The 23482-nt window shown below is 44.9% G+C and overlaps 1 protein-coding gene across 5 annotated transcripts in view; it reads right to left on the bottom strand.

The window, feature by feature from the left end:
- Positions 1–19472, bottom strand: part of PHF20 (PHD finger protein 20) — a 133192-nt gene extending 113720 nt beyond the window's left edge. For 4 of the 5 annotated variants that reach the window (XM_079944297.1, XM_079944296.1, XM_079944294.1 and 1 more), the window contains exon 1: positions 19344–19472. The gene's annotated coding sequence lies outside the window, so the exon portion shown is untranslated. Of the gene's footprint in view, positions 1–15489; positions 15673–19343 lie in introns of those variants that run through there. The other variant, XM_079944295.1, reaches the window with a different exon arrangement.
- Positions 19473–23482: the final 4010 nt, after the last annotated feature.

The raw sequence follows: 23482 nt of genomic DNA on the forward strand, positions 1-23482 counted from the left end.
GCTCTTGGGGCACTTGAGCAGGTGACCTCCATAGAGCAAGGCTAGCCCTGAGTAAATTCTCTCCCACTGAACTTTGGAACCCAACAGCCTGCACTGCCAGGGCAGTATCTGCCTCATACCAGGAGGGCAATCTTTGCAATGGATGAATGAGGAATAATCACAAAAGTGGGACCTCACGGGAATTCCCTGGCCATCTAGTTGTTAGGACTCGGAGCTTTCTTTCACTGCCCTGGGCCCGGGTTCAAACGAAGATCCTGCAAGCCGTGCAGTGTGACCAAAACAATTAAAAATGGAAAAAAAAAAAAAAAAACTGGGTCCTCACATCTAATGTGTAATACCATCACATTTTCTTGCAATATATTACATGAAAAACCAGGAGGTAAAATTACACCCCTTTGAGCTCAAATAAAACTTCATGTGCATTAAAAAAAAAAAAACAGGAAGAAAAAAAAAGGTTGTAAGTGATCTTTTCCTCTTAAACAGTTTCCCAAACTTATTGTTTTCCATAATGGAAATTTTCCATAAGAAAAAATATATGTAATGTAAAGGATGAGCTATTCATTACATTAAACAACTCATTCCGAAGGGCTGATATTGGAGAACGCACAAAGCAAATCAGACCAAGAAAGGAATGGTTGACAGTTGTAACTAAGGAATCTGAAACCTAATAAACTGAAAAGCTATGTCAAATAAGGGTATTTGGATTATATGGACCCTAGCAAAGGGAGAGTCACAGGTTTGACTGGCTATACTTCACACTCTCCAGGAAAATGAGATATGAATCTGACGTAAGTAAATCCAATCAGTAGAAGAGTCTTCACTTTGACTTAGGAGCAACACCACCTCAAATTATCTTTTTATTTTTGACTTTATGTATACCAAGTAATGGTCTCACCTCTCAGATTATATGAAAAGGTGAAGCCAGACAAGAATAAAGACAGAGTGGCACTGAAAACTCACCAGAGTAGGGCCTCCCTGGTGGCGCAGTGGTTAGGAACCCGCCTGCCAATGCAGGGGATGTGGGTTCGAGCCCTGGTCCGGGAAGATCCCACATGCCGTGGAGCAACTAAGCCCATGCACCACAACTACTGAGCGCCCGTGCCACAACTACTGAAGCCCACGCACCTAGAGCCAGTGCTCCGCAACAAGAGAAGCCACCGCAATGAGAAGCCCGCGCACTGCAAAGAAGAGTAGCCCCTGCTCGCCATAACTACAGAAAAGCCTGCGTGAAGCAACGAAGACCCAGTGCAGCCAAAAATAAATAAATAAATTCTTTTTTTAATTCAAAAAAAAAAAACTCACCAGAGCAGCTAGTATTTATCAGACTTCATGCAGGGAGACAGCTCCCTTTTATAGATGTCATGTAATATAGTGGAATGTAACAGGATTAAGTGCTTAGCCTTTAATCCTCAGCCCCACCCTTTATTAGCTGAATGAATCTGGGTAAATTACTTAACCCCTCTGAATTTGTTTCCCCTCCCTAAAACAGGGATGGTGATAATAGTACCTATCTCCAGGCAGTGGGTGTGAAAACTAAATGAGATAATCCATTTAAGGAACACTGGTACAAAGTAAGGACTATACAGTTTGTAGCTACTAATACTTCTATTATCACAAATGAAGAAATTAGGTTTAAAGTAATTGGGCTACGGTTCAGGTGCTAAGTGACCAGCCCCAGAACAAAAGCCCAGGTCTGCTTGATTTCTGAATTAATTCTTTTACCACACAACTTCCCTAGGATGCCTTCCATTAAAGTACAGGAGTGTGGGAACAAGGCAGTGAATGAAAATGAGCAAATTATTCTTAATGGCTCAAGAAAACCAATTCCTCCTGAGGCTGAATTGTCGAAGCTCTTCCTTATCATGAACTGAAACCTGTTTCACTGTAACTCTGACCCACTTATTTGTTTTATTTATTTATTTGTTTTATTTATTTTTTTTTTTTTTTATGGCTGCGTTGTGCAGGGAGTGGGGGCTACTCTTCGTTGCGGTGCATGGGCTTCTCATTGCGGTGGCTGCTGCTTCTTGTTGCAGAGCATGTTACGCACACAGGCTTCAGTAGTTTCGGGACACAGGCTCAGTAGTTGTGGCATGCTGGCTCCAGAGCGCAGGCTCAGTAGCTGTGGTGCACAGGCTTAGTTGCTCCGCGGCATGTGGGATCTTCCCAGACCAGGGATCGAACCCGCGTCCCCTGCATTGACAGGCAGATTCTTAACCACTGTGCCACTAGGGAAGTCCCTGAGCCACTTATTTGAAGCTTCACTCTCTGTTACCACACAGTACAAGACTAAGGACTAATGTGGCTTTTATGACCCATGCCCAAATCTTCCCTCCACTCCTCTGGGGATAGCAGAGTTTGTTTTTAAATTTCACATTTATTCATTCAACAAACCATTAGTGAGCACTGTCAGTAAGGCACTGTGCTGGAAATCAGGAATCAGAAATCCAACTCAGTTGCAGCTCCAGTCCACCCAGGAAGACAAACACAAGTATGAGAAGAGATGAAGGAGCTCTAACAAAGGGCAAGGTGAGGGACAATCACCGCAAAGTCTCAATTTAATTTGGCAAATCTACTGAAGAATAAAAAAGAGTTCAAGACAGAAGCAGGAATTAAAAAGATTACATAAGAAGTACGTTTTTACTCCTAAATTTAGGGGGTTTTTTAATTTTTTTAAATTTATGTTATTTATTTATTTTTGGCTGCATTGGGTCTTCGTTGCTTCACATTTAGTTTTAAACACAAATTTTCTCAAGAGGCAAGAGGGCTAAGATTCTGTAGCTTTTAACTTACCCATTCTTCAGGGCCTTAGTTTTTTTCTACCAGAAAGCTCTAGCTTCCAGAATAGGAAAAGGAAATATGTTTAGTGAGGACATCCAGAAAAACTATGAGAAAAAATCTGATGCAATCTGTATTCACAAATGATTCCACTTAAAGACCTTGGCAGGACTTCAAACTACTCCTTTACATTCAAATTTCCCTACAGGGAACTCCCTGGTGGTCCAGTGGTTAGGACTCCACGCTTCCACTGCATGGGGCATGGGTTCGATCCCTGTAGGGAACTAAGATCCCGCAAGCTACGGAGCATGGCAAAAAAAAGATTTTTTTTTTAAACAAGTTTTCCTACAATGTGAGCTCACTGCTACACAGGAGACAGAGAGCCCAGTTTATTTCCTTAAATACAGTATTTGCAGTCAATGCCCCTGTATCAATGACAATGAAAACTTTAAATGTACACTGTGTAACACAGTTTAAAGGGCACTTTCACAAACAACAAACTGGGAGAAAATAACTGCAACACATATGACCAAAGGGCTAACTTCCTTTATTAACAAAGAGTGCATACAAATGAAGAACGAAAAAAGTTAAACAACTCACTTATGGGCAAAGTGTATGGGCTTCCCTGGTGGCGCTGTGGTTAAGAATCCGCCTGCCAATGCAGGGGACATGGGTTCGATCCCTGGTCCAGGAATATCCCACATGCCATGGAGGAACTGAGCCTGTGCACCACAACTACTGAGCCTGTGCTCTAGAGCCCGCAAGCCACAACTACTGAGCCCGCGTGCTACAACTACTGAAGCCTGCGCACCTAGAGCCTGTGCTCCACAACAAGAGAAGCCATCACAATGAGAAGCCGACGCACCACTACAAAGGGTAGCCCCGGCTTGCCGCAACTAGAGAAAGCCCGCGTGCAGCAACGAAGACCCAACGCAGCCAAAAATAAATAAATAAATTTATTTATTTTTAAATGGGCAAAGTGTAAGAACTGGCAGGTTCCCAGGGAAGGGGGAGGTTTGGGGGGGGCGGGGAAAATATAAAGGTCTAATAAGCATGTGATATTATATTATCCACATAACCTCACCCTAAATTAAAGGAAATGCAAATCAAAATAACAATTTTTCAATTCTCAGACTAAAAATTTCAAGGTAAAATACCCAGTGTCTTCAGGGATGAGGAAAAAACGATGCTTATACACTGTTGGTAGAAGCATAAATTGGAAAATCTTTTCTAGAGGCAACTTGGCGCTATCTACAAAAATGCAAATACCTGCAACCCAGCAGTCCCCATTGCCAGTAACTTATCCGACAGATACATCCCCCAAAGTCTGCCAAATTACCTGTAAGAATAAACAATATAGTTTCATAATTTCTGCAGCTAAAATGTCCATTAAAAAAGAGGGCTAGTTAAATGAATTATGGCCATCTATATAATGGAATGTTGTACATCTATTAAAAGGAAAAATGGCTGGGCTTCTCTGGTAGTGCAGTGGTTAAGAATCCGCCTGCCAATGCAGGGGTCACGGGTTCGAGCCCTGGTCCGGGAAGATCCCACATGCCACAGAGCAACTAGGTCCATGTGCCACAACTACTGAGCCTGCGCTCTAGAGCCCGTGAGCCACAACTACTGAAACCCGTGTGCCTAGAGCCCATGCTCTGCAACAAGAGAAGCCACCACAGTAAGATGCCTGTGCACCGCAATGAAAGACTAGCCCCTGCTCGCCACAACTAGAGAAAGCCTGCACACAGCAACAAAGACCCAACACAGACAAAAATAAATTAATTAATTAATTAATTTTTTTTTTTTAATGGCCATCTGTAGATGCTGATATGGAGCCATCTACAAGATACACTGTCAAATAAAACAGGCATGGTGTAGAGGCCTGTGTCTGGTGTTATCTCTTTAATGCAAACACATCTATTATAGTATATGCATAAAATTATTTCTTGGAAGGAAGAAAATAACTGTTTTAAGTAGTTCCCTTAATGAAAGGAATAGAGCATGAAAATTTAACTTCTCATTCTTTACCCTTCTGTGTTGTTAGAATTTTTTAATCTTAAGAATGTACTTCTGGGGCTTCCCTGGTGGCTCAGTGGTTAAGAATCTGCCTGCCAATGCGAGGGACACGGGTTCGAGCCCTGGTCCAGGAAGATCTCACATGCCACAGAGAAACTAAGCCCGTGCACCACAACTACTGAGCCTGCGCTCTAGAGTCCACACGCCACAACTACTGAAGCCCACACACCTAGAGCCTGTGCTCCACAACAAAAAGAAGCCATCACAATGAGAAGACTGCTCACCGCAACTAGAGAAAGCCCACGTGCAGCAACGAAGACCCAACGCAGCCATAAATAAATAAATTACATTAAAAAATAAGAATGTACTTCTTTGTTTTTACTTTAATTGTCAGCAGAGATTATCTAGTTGGTAAGATTTTAATTTTGAATTACTTCTTTATATTTTTTCATATTTTAAAAAAATAGATTATTTAAATATGTAAAAGGCCTTCATCCTTAAACTATTTTCTGGACCTACACAACTGCCAAATGATGTAGTTAGGACTAAATGTGATATTCCCATTGTACAGAAAGGAAATCGAGGTGCAGAGGGGCTAACTGCTTTCAAGGTCCTCCAAGGCAGGAGACATGTCTCCTATCACAGGTAACAGGATTTTCCCAGAGGTAGACAAACCACTTCTTGAAGGCCCTTCCTCTTTCCCTTACCAAAGTCCATGCTATGCTTATACTCATGCCTTTAGACATAAACATAGTTTGAATACAGGAAGATGAAGCAATTGGGTGCTTTTCAAATGTTGTGACAGAATTATTACACCATTATATAGCAAGCAGAAACATTTAATCTTTCAGAAAGGACAACACCTAAGCCGTGAGAAAACTGGAACACTTGAACCACTGCCTGAGGCCCTGACCATGGCCATCATTTTATACCTCAATCTGGAAAAAAGGAACAAGCTGTAAAACTGCTTCTACACTTGGAGTCAGTAATTTCAATCAGAAGGACACAGTCCAGGATAAAAATAAATCATTTGTGAAAACGAGAAAAAAAAAATAGCTCTTTACATACGATGCTGGGGAAGCTAGATATAACTTACATGTTTAATAATAAGAAAGGGACTTCCCTGGTGGCACAGTGGTTAAGAATCCACCTGCCAACGCAGGGGACACAGGTTCAATCCCTGGTCCAGGAAGATCCCATGTGCTGCGGAGCAACTAAGCCCGTGCGCCACAACTACTGAGCCTGCGCTCCAGAGCCCACAAGCCAAAACTACTGAAGCCCGCATGCCCAGAGCCAGTGCTCCACAACAACAGTAGCTACGGCAATGAGAAGCCCGCGCACTACAATGAAGAGTAGCCCCCACTCGCCGCAACTAGAGAAAGCCCACACGCAGCAACAAAGACCCAACGCAACCAAAAAATAAATAAAATTTTTAAAAATATTAAAAATAGGGGCTTCCCTGGTGGCACAGTGGTTGGGAGTCTGCCTGCCGATGCAGGGGACGCAGGTTCGTGCCCCAGTCTGGGAGGATCCCACATGCCACGGAGCGGCGGGGCCCGTGAGCCGTGGCTGCTGGGCCTGCGTGTCCAGAGCCTGTGCTCCACGACGGGAGAGGCCACAACAGTGAGGGGCCCGTGTACCACCAAATAATAATAATAATAATAGTAAGAGAATATTTAAATAAAACCTAATGTAGTAGGACTACACTTTAAGCTCCATTAGGGAAAGGAATGACTGATACTCAACAGATGCCTAATAAATGAAATAAAGAATGTTACTCATTATTTATGATGATGTGAACCAACCTTACAAAAGGAGAGTAGAACAAGACCTACGTAAGAAACACTGACAATAGTAATAATAACTAATTCTACAAATGTTAAGTCATGTAATCCTTACAACCACCACAGAGATAAGTACTATTATTAATCCTCATTGTAAAGATAAAACAGAGAGGAACAGAGAAAAGTGAGGGACACCCTAGGACACCCATATAGAAAGGGGCTGAGCCAGGATTTGAATCTAGGCCCTGCAGCTCCAGATTCTTAACCACTACCACACGTTAGTCTATGAGCTACATCTTTGGATTCTCTTTCTTAACTCATCAAATGAGGATTAATGGCCCCTATCTCGGGTGCTAAAAGGAAAAGATTTGCAGAACTTCTGTAGCCTTCCAGAGGTTAAGACTGTGCTTCCACTGCAGGGAGTGTGGGTTCAATTCCTGGTCAGGGAACTAAGATCCCACAAGCTACGCAGCATAGACAAAAAAAAAAAAAAAAAGAAAAGAAAGAAAGATTTGCAAAACCCCTATATGTCTAGCACAAAGTAGGTACTCAAAACATGGGAGCAGGGCTTCCCTGGTGGCGCAGTGGTTGAGAATCTGCTTGCCAATGCAGGGGACACAGGTTCGAGCCCTGGTCTGGGAAGATCCCACATGCCACGGAGCAACTAGGCCCGTGAGCCACAACTGCTGAGCCTGCGCGTCTGGAGCCTGTGCTCCGCAACAAGAGAGACCACGCTAGTGAGAGGCCCGTGCACCGCGATGAAGAGTGGCCCCCGCTTGCCACAACTAGAGAAAGCCCTCGCACAGAAACGAAGGCCCAACACAGCAAAAATAAATAAATTAATTAATAAACTCCTACCCCCAACATCTTCTTTAAAAGAAAAAAAAAATGGGAGCAGAATTTTCTGAATTCATAATGCATTTATATTTAATGTTGTACTGACATGGACTCTGGATTTTATTTTGGGAGAGGTTTAAGAGTACTGTAGCCATGGTAACTGGAGGTCCTGTCTCAGCAACTGCATTGTACTCGGGGACAGGTACTGAGGGCTCAAAGTAGCAAAGAATTTGTGATAGGTGGGCATGGAACAAGAGCTTTCAATGAGTCGGCTCTAGACCGGGTTAAGGGAAAATAAACTCTAGAAAGAATATCAACCACCAGAAACTACAGAACAGGCTTTACAATAATCTAATAGTGCTTACACCAGGCTTGAAATTCAACCTCCATTAAAGGGTGATGGTGCCTTTCAAACTGAGGGACACTGCAAGTGAAAGACCAGCTTAAATCTTTACGCCTCAGGCTTCCCTGGTGGCACAGTGGTTAAGAATCCTCCTGCCAATGCAGGGAACAGGGGTTCGAGCCCTGGTCCGGGAAGATCCCACATGCCGCGGAGCAACTAAGCCCGTGCGCCACGACTACTAAGCCTGCGCTCTAGAGCCCACGAGCCACAACTACTGAGCCCATGAGCCACAACTACTGAAGCCCATGCGCCTAGAGACCATGCTCAACAACAAAAGAAGCCACCGCAATGAGAAGCCTGCACACCGTAACCAAGAGTACTCCCGGCTCTCTGCAACTAGAGAAATCCCGTGAAGACCCAATGCAGCCATAAATAAATAAACAAACAAATAAATAAACAAACCTACCTTTAAAATAAATAAATGACAAGGAGATAGATAGATAATCTACCTTTAAAATAAATAAATGACAAGGAGACAACCTTGTGAAGATCCAGAGGAAGAGAATTCTAGGTAGAGGGGAAGTCCTAGAGGCAAGGTGCCTCAGGAAGGAATGAGCTCCCCTCCCCTCACAGCCCTGAGCCTAGGAGGTGGAGATGCTCCCTGCAGCCCTCACCACTGTTACAGAAAAGCATAAACAATATCAGCAGGTCCAGTGACACCTATGTCTCACAGGACGAAGCTTCCAAGGGGACTCTGCCAAAGTTCTGTCTTGGAGGAAGGCCAGGGAGTACTCAGGGATGGGAGCAGACAGGTTTCAGACTCAGATTCTGGCGAACCCTGGCTCCACTCATTGCTGGCTAAGTGAAGATGAGAAAAATCACTGAGCCTCCCTCTGTTTGCCCATGTATAAAAGCAGATTAATAACCCCTACGTCCTGGGATTCTGAGGATAAGCGAGCTAACGGATGTCAAGTGCTTAGCACAGTACACACTAAATATTCAATACTGGTGATAAAATGGCTGTGTGATAGTTACTAGCAAAAAGGACATCAGACACAAAGGATTACAGTCAATATTATTATGCAATATTAACAAATAGTATCCAATACAAAGAACATAAAAGAGCACATCTTTAGTCCTAGGGAAGTGACAAGTTGGTTCAAGTGGGAGCAAGGGCCCCTCCATCACTATCCTCTCCTCAACAACACAGAAAGAAGACTGGGTCTAAAGCCAACCATTACCACTCCTTCAGGCCCTTGCCCAAGTCACACTAAAGAGCTGAATTAGCCTCTTTCACTTGAGAGGGTAAGGAAGGAAACAACGGGAAGAGGGGAGGAAAGTAAGGAGGCAGGAAGAAAGAAAAAGGCCCCCCCAAAAAATTCCCTTACCCTCTTCCCAGATACTTGAAATACTTTCTCTAAGAGCCAACCTTTTCCTTCCACAATTAAAATTCAGACAGACAGCAAACACAGGTTCATTCCGAATTACTGAGAATAAATTAAGTCAGTGGATCTTCCCAGAAACAATGGAAAGGGCCGAGTGCCCAGGCTTGACTCCAGAATATATTTGCTAAATGACCTTTGGCACATCACTCAACTTCACTGAGCTAATCATCTTATCCTCACAAGTTCCTTCTCCTTTTCTCCCCATCACAGTTTAAGACTCCAAGACTGGCCAATGTGCCAAGCTAGAAACATGGGCATCACCCTTGCATCTCACTCTCAGTCACCATTTTGTCACACCTACTTCTAGGTTTCTCCCATTGCCCAGTGGTTGCCCAGTTCAGGTCCCCATCAGTTCTAATCCGATTACTGCAACAACTCTCAATGGAGCTCAAAACCTCCAGCCACACCCTCCCCAGATCCAAATCAATATTGTCTTATAAACTGACTTCTGAGTGCTTATTTTATGACATACAGTATTCTAAGTGCTTTACATATACATCGTCTCATTTAGCATCTACCTCATAGGTTTGTAATGAGGATTACTATTATTCCTGTTTCAGAGGTGCAAAAACTAAGGTTCAGAAAGTAAGCTGCCCAAATGACAAAGCCACCAAGTACTGGGACAAGGAGCTGAACCCAGGTAATCTTACTAGCCAACTACTGCACTGTGGCTACTCTTCATCAATGCTGCTACAGTAATATTTCTAAAGCACAAATCTGATCGTAAGACTCCTCTGTTTAAAACACTTCAGGTTATATGTCAATTATACCTTTAATGAAGAAAAAAAAAGCTCAGTAGTTCCCCTACAGAACAAACTTCAAACTATTAGTGCAGCATCAAGGCCATCAGTGAGCTAGCCATTATGACCAAACCAAACCGGGGGTTGTTAGAAACGGGAGATTACCAGGAGAGGAGCAAACAAGCTCAGCAGAGGGCCAGCAGCATATGGTGGTTATGAGCCAGAACTCCAAAATGAGACTGCCTGGGTTTGGACCCCAGCTCCACCATTTTCCAGATAACCTTGCACAAGTCATTTCCTTTCTGAGCCTCAGGCTCCTTATCTGTAAAATGGGGATAGTACCAGTACCTATTTCATACCTTCATACAGGTGCTGTGAAGATAAAAATTACTTAGCACAGAGCCTAGCACACAATAAGCTCTCATTCCGCCCACACACCAAGACTCCTTGCAGTGCTGCTTCCTCTGCCTGGTCCTTCAGACTGGGCTCAGCCATCAGCACCTCGCCAAGGGCGCTGGGCCAGGGCCCACTCCATTATTCGCCCATGGCAGCCTGGCCTGCCATCTGGCCCACAACCCAGCACCCTACATTGAAACTGCCTGTTTCTGAGCCTATCTCTCCTCAGGCATTTAACTCCTCATACGCATCCCCAGCAACTAACAAGCAGCGCCCTTACTTGGCAGTGAGATGCTTGTTAAATAAGATAACCTCAGCTTCCTCATGGCCAAAAAAGGAAGAAAGATAGGAAAGAGACCTGTATCATCCACCTTAAGGGATGTAGGGATTCAAGGAGACAATCATATGGAGGCTCTCTGAAAAGTGCTATCCACAGGTAAATGTAGGAACTGTTATCACTCCATGGGGGAAGGGGGAGGAAGGCAAAGCACAGGGAACGAGGCCCCTGGAGTCTAAGAAAAGCTGTGCTCGGTTTTCAGTCACAGGGAGGGCTCCAGTCTATAAATGGCGGAAGGCAGCTCTGGGGCGGGTTTGTGTGGGTTCCTCTTAGGGAAGGGAACCTTTTTTTAAATATACCTGACTAAACTGTTCTTACAGGATTCCTTAATTGAGGCATCACTAGATTACAAAGGAAAACAATTTGGAGATAGAGTCAATACCCCATGGGACCTCCAAAGACATTTTCCTAAATTACAACTGATTCACTGCCCATGGGGCTTTAAAGATAAAAAAAGTGATTTAAGTCAATTAATTACCTTATTCTTCAAGTATTAACTTTTGTTCCTGGTCTTTATTATTAACACCAGAAAGTGGCTAACTTTTACTGAGTTTTCACCACAGGCTAAATCCTTGACAAATATTTCATTCCCAACAATGCAGAGAAGTTGGCAGTATTATTCCATTTTACAGAGGAGGGAAAGGAGGCTTAGAGCAAATAACTTGCCAATGGTCACCTGGCTAGGAGGAAGAGCTGGGATTTGAGAAGCAGGACCTCCTCCAAAACCCACTCTATTTATACTGCGTTTAAAAGTAAGGCCTTTGAGGCAATTCCCTGGCAGTCCAGTGGTTAGGGGGCCCCGGGTTTGATCCCTGGTCCGGGAACTAAGATCCCGCAAGATGTGGCCAAAAAAATTAGAAAATTGAAAAAAATAAGGCCTTTGAACAACAAGGTCCTACTGTATAGCACAGAGAACTATATTCAGTATTCTATGATAAACCATAATGGAAAAGAATATTAAAAGAAGAATATACATATATATGTATAACTGAATCACTGCTGTACAGCAGAAATTAACACAACATTGTAAATCAACTATACCTCAATTATAAAAAAACAAATAACATAGGGGATTTTACAAACATTTTGTAAGAGGAATAAAACAAAATAATGGTAACATATACTCAACTCTTCACAGTTCACCAAGTTTTAATAATCTTATAAATTAGATTTTCTTATTCCCATTTTATAGATTAGGAAATGGAGAGAAAAGGGTAACATTTACTGATACTTACAATGATAGATGTGAGGTAGTTATGATGATACTTGAGAAAGAAAACAGAGGTCCAGATACGTTAAAAACTTGCCATGCTGGAAGTCTGCCTCCAATGTCTATGCTACAGGGAGGGTCCCAAGACGTTTGAGCCCCACGCCCAAGTGACATGTAGCCCCAACAGAGTGGCAGATGCTAGAATGCAAACTCGGGCATTCTGCCTGCAAATTCTGATCCTTCACCACCACATACCACGCAGCCTGGACATGAAAGGTGGCCTGTTAAACTATCTTGCCTTTCTGAATTGCAGATGTATAATTCTCATATAGGTCACAGTATGACCGACGTCCTACTCATCAAAGCACTTTGGACAGCATTCACCACTCCATGAGACTTAGAGACTGTCAAGCAGACCAAACCAGCCATGCACCGGGGCCTCAAGAAGGGGAGAAATGGGCTTCCCTGGTGGCGCAGTGGCTGAGAGTCCGCCTGCCGATGCAGAGGACGCGGGTTCGTGTGGGAAGATCCCATATGCCGCGGAGCGGCTGGGCCCGTGAGCCATGGCCGCTGAGCCTGCGCGTCCCGAGCCTGTGCTCCGCAACGGGAGAGGTCACAACAGTGAGAGGTCCGCGTACCAAAAAAAAAAAAAAAAAAAAAGAAGGGGAGAAATGCAGCCTCAGCTGGGAGAGTTTGGCTTTTACAATTAAGAGATGTTTACATGGTCAGGAACAGAATCTGAGATGAGGTGGCAAGGCCACCTCTTCTCCCAACAGTGCCTCAGTCCTGCATTCCAGGCTGCCACCTGTTTGATATTGTGACTAATGTGACTTATTCAAACCTTGAGGGAGAAAAGTAAGGCAGCTGTAGAGAGGAGGATGTAAGGGCACCAGGCTTGCAGGCAAAGCAACCTGGGTCATTAGCCAAATGACCTTGGACAAATAAATTACTTAATCTCAGTTTTCCTGTCTATTAGATGAAGATAATGGATAAATTGTAAAGATTCAATAAGACCTAATAGAGTGCTCCAAACAATGCTAACTAAAATGCCCACATTTCCAGGCTAGGGTTCCACAACCTATAAATCCCAGCACCTGTATAAGCAAGGAAGGCACGTCAATCCACCTAGCCATGTGCCTTTTCCACAGGAAAAAGAGACCTCTTGAAAATCAGGTCTCTACTAGGACAAGATGAGACCTCTTACATCATCTAAGATGCCTGGGAGTCAGTCTTTAAAATCTTAGGATTATGCTCCTGACAAGGGAAAAGCTCTTATCAAATAAAACCATCATTTAAAATCCTTTCCCAGGCCCCTCCTCTTCTTCCTTCCCCTAAGTCCACTGATTCAGGAACCACCTCCCTTTCATACAACTGCCCTATTTATGTTTGGTGACTCATACCCAGCTGCTAAAATTTTACGGGATTTCTAAAAACTCACCTCTTCCATTATTCGGCCAAAGAAAGCAAAGGACAGTTGATACCTAGCACAAGATCTAGTAAAGTTGTCACAGCATTATTACAAATCAAGGTTTCAATTTTCAACAGGTTACCCCAAAGTTAATCAATAACCTGTAAAGGTCAGTTGCTAAGATGAATTAAGACAGGGACAGCGTCCTCCCTCTCCAAACTTACAATCTAACCAAAGAGGCTCTGACTAAACACACATTTTGGTTTAAAGTATGTTTATCAAAAAAAAAAAAAAGACAAAAAAAAGGTTTATCAAGAAACATGTAAACATCCCATCACTTCCTAGAAAGATGAGGAAGGGGGATTAGGTTATATACATCTTTGATCCCTGATTTCCAAGCAACATCAGCAGCTGCCCTTGAGAATAATCAGGTGCTCTCAAAGAATTGTTAGCTTTACTCACTGATGAAGTTATTTAAAATTTAAATTTCTTATCATTGTCCTTAGCAACTTCTTGTCAGGTTTTGTGGCTGAGTGTGTTCCTAGAAGGAAGAGCATTTAGAAGTAATTTTTTAATGAAGTTTGGGGACTTCCCTGGTGGCACAGTGGTTAAGAATCCACCTGCCAATGCAGGGAACACGGGTTCGATCCCTGGTCCGGGAAGATCCCACATGCTGCAGAGCAACTGGGCCCATGCGCCACAACTACTGAGCCCACGCTCTAGAGCCTGCGAGCCACAACTACTGAAGCCCACATGCGTAGAGCCTGTGCTCCGCAGCAAGAGAAGCCACCGCAATAAGAAGCACCCACACCGCAGAGAAGAGTAGCCCCCGCTCGCCACCACTAGAGAAAGCCCACGCGCAGCAACAAAGACCCAATGCAGCCAAAAATAAATAAATAAAATAAATAAATTTGTTTTAAAAAAATGAAGTTTGAACTTAGGAAACACTTTCAAATTTGATAGGGTGTTTAAGCACCTTTAAAATCCAGGATGGGGCTTCCCTGGTGGCGCAGTGGTTGAGGGTCCGCCTGCTGATGCAGGGGACGCTGGTTCGTGCCCTGGTCTGGGAGGATCCCGCATGCTGCGGAGTGGCTGGGCCCGTGAGCCATGGCCGCTGGGCCTGCGCATCCAGAGCCTGTGCTCCGCAACGGGAGAGGCCACAATGGTGAGAGGGCCACATACCGCAAAAAAAAAAAAAAAAAAAAAAAATCCAGGGTGAAGAACCAGCTAGCTGATTTCCTTGAGACCTTGAGACAAGATGGCTAAAAGCATTACATTCATTTTCCCCAAACTCCAGCAAAAGGCAAACTACCTGCTTCATTTTTAAATTTAATTCTACCTACTCTGCTAATTCAAAGCAAAAAAGAAAGCTGGGGTGAGGAGGAGGGAAAAACATTTTTAAAATACACATCAGATAAGGGAACTTGAAAATAAACAAAATTGCATGTCAACTACAGACTCCCTCTTAGTGATTCAGGGAAGTAGCTAACGTTGAATGGAGAATTCAAGGAAGACTTCTTTGAGAAGCTTAGACAGTTTTGAATGAAATAAAGCATGGAAATGGCAGAGGACACGGAGGCAGAAGAATGCTGAAGCTGGGTGTGAAGACAAGGTGGCTGCCTCGGCTAGAAAAGAGGCAGTGGCAGAAGTGACTCGGACATGGAAATGATTGGCAGCATGCCCAAAAGAGCACGTGAAGGAAATCAGATCTGCTACAAGCTCCCACAGACACTGGGTTTCTAAGCAAGGCACGAACAAAGGCTCAGAGCAGGGTAGACCTTGGAGATAATCAGCCCCTCACTTTACAAATGGGGAGAATGAGGTCCAGTAGTATTAAGTAACTTGCCTGAGGTCTCACAGTGAGTGGAAGAGCTGGGACTAGTGCCAAATCCAGATCAAATCCGTTACTGAAGAGGATCTATCTGACACTCATGTGAGGGATGGGGGGAAGGGAGAGGACCAGGACACAAAATAGTCTAGTCATTCAGGTTTGTCCTGATTAGGGCCCAGAATAGGATCATGCTGGGAAAAGTCCACGACAGGTGATATAGCCAGGGAAATAGGTACAGATGACCTAAGACACTTAGAAAGGAAAAACCCACTAAGACTTAAAAATAGCTGTGGATATAAAAGGAGAGAGCGCATCATAAGCCATGATTCCCACCAAAGAATAATGTCATATTCCCACCGGCATTCACCTTTGTGAAGCTTCATACAGAGACAAGTCAGTAGCTTCCATTCAGGGTCCAGGCACCTGCATCTCCCAGGCCCATTTCCAGGACCTAGAAAATCAAGAAGGACTCCTTGGAAATTCCAATACCTGTGACCCTGTTGACTTGGAGTCTCTCAGAATCACTACCCATGGTAGGGTAATAGATGAGGAACCAGAGAGGCAAGCTGGCTGATTACTACATAGGATTTACTAGAATGATTTTATGTCAAGAGTTATGTTTACCTTCAATCAAGAAATAGTTAAGCATTTATTTATTTATTTATTTATTTATTTATTTATTACATAAATTTGTTTATTTATTTGTTTTTGGCTGTGTTGGGTCTTCATTGCTGCGCACGGGCTTTCTCTAGTTGCAGCGAGCGGGGGCTACTTTTCGTTGCAGTGCATAGGCTTCTCATTGCAGTGGCTTCTCTTGATGCAGGGAATGAGCTCTAGGCACGCAGGCTTCAGTAGTTGTGGCGTGTGGGCTCAGTAGTTGTGGCACGCAGGCTCAGTAGTTGTGGCACGCAGGCTTAGTTGCTCCGCGGCATGTGGGATCTTCCCAGACCAGGGCTCGAACCCATGTCCCCTGCATTGGCAGGCGGATTCTTAACCATTGCACCCCCAGGGAAGTCCCAAGAAATAGTTAAGCATTTAAATTTGACAAAATACATAGGAATCAAACTCCTGGAGAAGTTCCAGCCGTGATTTTAAAAGTTTAATGCTAGAATAACTACAAATGAATATAAATAGTAGTCCTCCAAAGGGGACTTGTACAAACTCTAAGGCTTGCGCGTCTAGATAAAGAGAGAATGGAAAATAATGCCCCAGCTTAAAGCTAACCACCACCTTCCTACTTTCAAAGAGAAATCTTTAACTTTGTGCACAGAACCTAACTACTCAAAGTTCAGTTCAGTAATATTAACACCACCTGGGAATTAGAAAAGAATATACTCAGGCCCCACCCTAAACCTACTGGATTAGAATCAGCATTTTAGCAAGACACTCCCCACCCCAGGTGATTTATTTGCACATTCAAGTTTGAGCAGCACTGGTGCAGAATACTTTAAGGGTGGACTATATATATAGCACTACACAGATAGAGTACCAAACAGGCAAATAAGAGACAAAGTACCTGTTCACTTTCTGTATACCATATTTTATTAGGTACTGCTCAGACAGACCTCCAACGCTTTTTAATGAATTTGGTACTTACTAATGACCACATGATATAAATGTGGGATCCATTTCACTTCCTGAAATAACACAGTTCTAGCATTTTCATGCACATGAAATTTAAAACAGCTTAGTTGTTCTGAAAATACAATAATGATTCATTTTATTCAAGTTCCAACACTGAGTTCAGAGCACTTCACCAAAAGCCCCATTAATTCCTACAGGTTCCTAGGAGTATCATTAAATCCCCCAGCATCCCTAAGAAGCAGGTGCTTGGCAAACATCCAATCTTCAAATGAGATTCAGAAGGACGTGGTCCTGAAAATGCAGTATTTTTCTGCCTTGTCCTGCCAGGGTAGCTTCTCGGGCTCAAACTCTCTCCCGCACTGAGGCCTCATACAGCTGCACACTCAAGTACTTCCCGAAAGGGAGAAAGGTCAGAGGTGTCATTATCCCATAAGCACTTGAGATTCCAGCTGTGGAGAAATTAATCTGGTTCGTTCCCGCTGAGAAGCCCTGAGTAAGATCTGGAAAGACAGAGGGAAATACAAAAGAAAGAACCTACTGAGAGGCTCTTAGGAGAGGAGAGGTCTCAGACATTTGCAGATTTTAAGGAGGGAGTTGGGGGCAAGGCTTGGCAGATAAGTGAGAGGATTACGGGGAGAGGTAAATATCCATCTCCCACTTCTCCCCCAGAAACAACAACAAAAAAAGAGTGACCAAGAGATTCCTCCAAATGACCTCCTTTCTTGATAAAAGGAAGGAAAAAAGCCAATGTAGGGAGGAAGCGTATGAGTTGGAAGCAAGACTAAAGAATCTCGAGGGTTTTTTGGTTTTGTTTTTTTCCAACGAAGGGAAATAAAGCAAAGGAGAAAACAGTACCCATCTAACCAGAATCTTATAGGAAGCAAACCACCAGGAGGATTAAGAGCGCTGTGAATAACCAAAGAAATGCAAGGGGATTCCTTTCTAGTTTAAATCCAGCGCTGGGGAGTCAAGCAGCCCTGGACTTGAAGCCACTTCCAGAGCAAGGGGAGGAAAAGGGAAAATCTTTACAGCCACCAATAAGCAGAGCAGTGTCCAAAGAAAGAAAGAAACCAGAAAAATGCCCGGGGATAGGGCAAGCCAAGAGAAAAGAGCTCCTGTTAGCAGAAAAGTAAAAGATAAAGGAGACACATGGGAGACAACATGCAGGCATCCCCTTTAGGATGGGCGGGGAGATCCTCCCCTAGGGGGAGGGGACTTCAGGAGGTAAGACTAGGAAGTGTGCACAGAAAAAAGGCCCCAGAAGCAGAGAAAGTGTGGTGCTGAAGATATTTATTCACCAGAGGAAGGAAGAGGAAATAGGTGCACTGCTCTGACAGGGAGAGCACCTAAAGGGAAAAGGGGTTCCAAAGAGGTAAGGAAGCTGAGGAAAGAAAATATCTTGGATGGCAAAAAAGCTCAAGAACCTTGTACCATCGTATGGAAATGAACAAACTCAGAAAAAAGGTGCGCCGTCCCAGATTTAACAAGCACCAGGAAGGTTGCTGCACCCTGAGAATTGTGTAACCAAAAGTAGTGCATGCTGTACATCTGGAGGGCACAGGAAACAAATACACTTTCAGATATGAAAAGTCTCCCCCAGGAAATAAGGTAGTCGGACTTAGAGAACTCATGAAAAACGGTGCAACCGCAAGAATACAGTGACTGGAAAAAGTAGTGAATTTCCTTGTGTAAATACAAATACGTATCCTAAAATTTCAGGATTTGGATCTCATTTTCGGTAGACTCTGGAAATGAGGTGCACTCCCAGATTTTGAAAGAGCAGGGAAAGGAACTGGCCCCTAAATTTAAGAAATTCTGGAAAGCACGTTGCCAGATTTGGAGCCTGGAAAAGGGAATTCTTCCTCGATTTTGTGCGAATATAAGTACCAAAAAAACTTTGGTTATTGGACCCCAGATTTAAGACTCGCTAATGGGAAGAACCCCAAAATTTGAAAGGGGATGCTTACTCAGACTGGAGGCTCGAAAAGGTAGTGTCCTCCCAGTTTGGGGGTCGTGGGTCAAGGGATACATCCTTAGTTGGGCAGGCTTTGGAAATTTAGATAACATCCCAGGGCTGGAGCTGAAGAAACGGGGTGCACCGACCACATTTTCTAAAAACTATAGAGAAAGGGGACACTCCCATAGTCTGGCGCTTGAGAAAGGGGTGTGCTCCCCAGAATAGGATAAAAGAGTCAGTAAAAGAAAACGCGTTCCCAAAGCACAAGGCAACTGCAGGGGCTGCTTGTGTAGCTCTCGAGGGCCACACAGCTCAGGCTCCGGCCCTAGCGCTTACACCCCACCCCCAACACGGCCCGTTCCGCGCCCCGGGCCCCGCACCCCGCGGCCCAGCCCCCTCGGGAGTCGCTGATTGGCCGCAGCCACCGTCACTCCTACGGGCAGCCCTAGGGATTGGGCGCCGCCCGCACGCCCGCCACGCTCTCAGCAGCGGTCCCCGGGCCTCCCTCCGGGCTGGGCGAGCCGGGCCAGGCGGGGAGCGGGGCCGGGTAGGAGACCGGAGCAGTGGTGGCGTCCGTCACCGATCCCGCCAGCACGGCACGCGCGCGACGCGGGCCCGGCCCGACCCGACCCTGCCCCAGCCAGCCGGCTTCACCTCGCCGCGCCTTGCCGCGAGCTCACCTCACAGCCCCGCTCCGGCTGCTCCGCTCCGGGTCCAACCGACTGAAGGACTCTGCGTGCTGCGCACCACGTGACCCCGGGGACGCGCCCAGCGTATCCCCCGCCCCCCACACACACGCACCATCGACTCCACCGAGTGACGCAGCGCCTCAGCTGCCCCGCCCTCGGCCCCGCCCCACCCGATCACCGTGGCGACGGCTCGGGCGGGACACGCCCACTGCCCTGACGCGCGGGAACAGGCCTTCTCCCGGGTCCGGAGCACGAAGTCCCCTCTCACTCGTATCCACTGTGATCACACGAAGGCCAGGACTGGACACTATCCATCACCTGTTAATTTTGCCTCCTGAATGCATCTCGAAGCCTCCTACTTCTCTGTATCCTGCTGCCAGCACTCCAGTCTAGTCCACCATCACCTCTCTCCTAGATGATGGTTGTCCTCTCCACCCAATTACTCTTTCCTCTTCCAATCCATTCACACTCAGACAGCGGGAGCTTTTCAAAACGCAACTATATTCACAGCCATCCCCTGCTCAAAGCCCGTTGCCCGCTGTTCTTCAGATTAAGATCTAAATCTTCACTGTGTGCCAGGCTCTTCAGAGTCTGTACCTAACTTTCCTCTCTCACATTGGCACGCATTCAGCTCCCCCACATTCTCAGTTCTCAGCATCTTTCAAGTCCTCAAACAAGCCAGGTTCCTTTCTGCCTCAGGGCCTTTGCACTCATCCCCCCCCCCCCCACTCCGCTTCACTTCATTAGCTCCTAGGAAGGGATTCCAATTGCTGGTGTGGAGAGGAGCAGTATTCTGCCTCAGGGGACCAGGTCGGAGTTGCAGCCACCCCCCAAGGGTCTGAGATGTTTTCCCAGTGGGACTTGGGAAGTTCCAAAGAGGAATGCTTAACATTTGTTATTTAGGAAGGCAATAATGATTTTATTTTACTTTGGAAAAACAGGGCACCTAGATTGCACTTTTTAAATGTAAATGTAATCATGTCACTGCCCTGCTTAGAACAACCAATCTCTCCATCACATCCTCCACCCTTGCTATTTCTCTGGCTACATTGACTTGCTATCATTTCTATGGTTCTCTCCAAGCTCTGTCCAGGCACTGGGCCATTGACTAGGCTGTTGCTTTTTACAAAACTAACCCTTTAACAGCTTTCAGTTTGTCATCTTCTCGGTGAGGTCCTCTTTGACTACATTAGCTAGAAAGTGCTCCCCTTGATCTCCTGCCTCGTACAGGAAAATTGCTCTCTACCTTATCACTGTTCATTTTCATCAGAGCACTTAACATAGTTTGTAATTATTTAATTTGTTTGTTCTCTTGGTTTTATTTGTCTTTTTCCCCAAAATTAGAGTTAGGAACTATCTTGTATCTACTGAATTGTCAGAACCTGACAAATAGTAGATGCTCATTATGTATCTGTGGAAGGAATGAAAGGAAAGAGAATATTTGGGGGGGAAAATGATAATTGAAAATAACAAGTAGATTCTTCTTTAATGACCTGGCTCCACAGAAGTGGTCTTTTCAAATCTGGACTGGAGGCTGAAGAGAGGATTTCCTGAGCTGATGTAGTCAGGGCAGAGGGCAGTGCTTAGGGAGAACTTCTAGGAAACCAGGGACAAAATGTTCAGCTGTACACACTTTGACAACACATATACAAAAGTTGTAACCATACAGAGAAGTTTAGTGTAGCTCCTGCCCAAGGATAACATGCAAATTAGTGAAGTGTTCCTTTTTTTTTTTTTTTTTTTTTTTTTTTTTTTTTTTTTTTGCGGTACGCGGGCCTCTCACTGTTGTGGCCTCTCCCGTTGTGGAGCACAGGCTCCCGACGCGCAGGCTCAGCAGCCGTGGCTCACGGGCCCAGCCACTCCGCGGCACGTGGGATCTTCCCGGACCGGGGCACGAACCCGTGTCCCCTGCATCAGCAGGCGGACTCTCAACCACTGCGCCACCAGGGAAGCCCGAAGTGTTCCATATTTTTTAAAAAATTTAAAACACCTTCTGGAATTTGAGGACCAAAAGTACCTACATGAACTCGGATAAGGGCTCAGATACAGGAAGAAAGGACCTTCCCAGGATCCTCTGGGTTTATGTTTATTAACGTGAAATTGCTCAGATTTTAGTGGCTATTGTAGCATATAGAGAATTTTTTTGCCCCGCAACCGAAGTCATGCCACGAATCCATAGCCCCATACAAATATAACATGTTTCTTTACTTATTCAACCTGCATATATAGAGACCCAGGCTTGAGCTGAGCATCAAAGACACAGAGCAGGGGACTTCATTGGCGGTCCAGTGGTTAAGACTCCGTGCTTCCACTGCAGGGGCAACGGGTTTGATCTCTGGTGGGTCGGATCCCACATGCTGGCAGTGCAGCCAAAAAAAAAGACACAGAACAGAATGAGATTTAGGCCCTGCTCTCGAGGAGTTTACATCTTGGTAAAGAAATCATCACAATTTGTAAGTTAAAATTCTTTTTGTCTGTTGCAAATACAAACATGGACACTGTTGCAAGTACAAACAAAAGAAACATGTATTACAAGGATGTTTGGGGGCCCAGAGCATGCACAGGAGGGCAGCCTTGGAAAATAAGCAGCACAGAGCAGCTCCAGCAAGGAACAGCAGCTTCTGCAGCCAGCAGCACCACACATCACAGCTGGGATTCAATCCTAACATCCCTTTGTCTTTGAGTCACTCACTCAAGAGGCAAAGTCTTGGCGGGGAGCTGATGTTGATTGGTCAATCTCAGGTCACATGGATTAGTCTAGGCTGCCAGGGGAAGAGAGAAACGATTTGCCCCTAAGGATATCCCCCCAAATGAAAAGAGAGGGGGAGGACTGATGCTGGCCAGACAAAAATAACTTCATACAAGTATGAATGAAATACCTTGGGAGTTAAGCTTTTCCTGATTAAAAAACCTGTGGAGGGCTTCCCTGGTGGCGCAGTGGTTAAGAATCCGCCTGCCACTGCAGGGAACACAGGTTCGAGCCCTGGTCCAGGAAGATCCCACATGCCCCGGAGCAGCTAAGCCCATGCGCCACAACTACTGAGCCTGCACTCTAGAGCCCGTGAGCCACAGCTACTGAGCCCGAGTGCCACAACTACTGAAGCCCGTGCGCCCAGAGCCCATGCTGCACAACAGGAAAAGCCACTGCAATGAGAAGCCCGCGCACTGTAACGAAGAGTAGCCCCTGCTCACCACAACCAGAGAAAGCCTGCGTGGAGCAACGAAGACGCAAAGCAGCCAAAAATAAATAAAATAAACAAAAAAACACTGCGGAAACCTGGTTTGCTTGCTTCTGAACTGAACAGTCCTGGGCTGCTAGTCACAGAATCCCAGTTTGAAAAGTTCTGGTCTAAACTCCAGGTCTCACCATTGCCTCTTTAGCAGCTTCCATTATTCTGCCTTAAGGCCCTCCCCAGCATTTCACTAGTAGTTGGCCTCAACCTCCCAATTCTTTCTTACCTAGAATCTTTGTCTAGATAGGCATTCAATTAATAGTTGTGATTGAGTGAACAAGTGATAGAATGAATGTACAGCAGCCTCAACTCCAGAGAGTAGAATCTCTCCAACCATTTCAGAACTGTGGTCCCAGCACATAAGATGACAGCTCCACAATGAAACCCTACATACACACGAGAATATACTGTAGCACCAGAGATATTCAATACCTGCATGGAAGTGTCCCTTCTCTCCCTAAGCATCACTTTTCTTCAACTGTAAAATGGGATGATATTTACCCTCATTCACAGAATTGTCACGATTAAGTTAAATAACATGTGAGAGTGTACTGTAAACTGCATAGTTCTAAATAAATGATTTTCCAATTGCTTTCTTACTAGATTCATTGTCTAGAGTATTCAATGTCCCTAGCTAAAGAAAAGCAGAATTAAAGAACTGAGATAGGATATTCAATTAGAAAACTGATCTTTCTCAACCTCTACCCAGCAAACCTTTATACTCTGCCCTTATGCAACCCCAAGGCATTTACAATTAGTCTGTCAAGGGAAAAGGGGAAAACTAAAACAGAAAAGCAAGCCCCTTGGCTGTGACTCACACCCACAGATCCCATGTACTCAGAGTATCACCAAGCCTGAGCATGTCAGTCTCCAAAGCAGGAACAGGGGTATGACATC

This window comes from Stenella coeruleoalba, assembly GCF_951394435.1.
Source record: "Stenella coeruleoalba genome assembly, chromosome: 15".
NCBI lineage: Eukaryota > Metazoa > Chordata > Mammalia > Artiodactyla > Delphinidae > Stenella > Stenella coeruleoalba.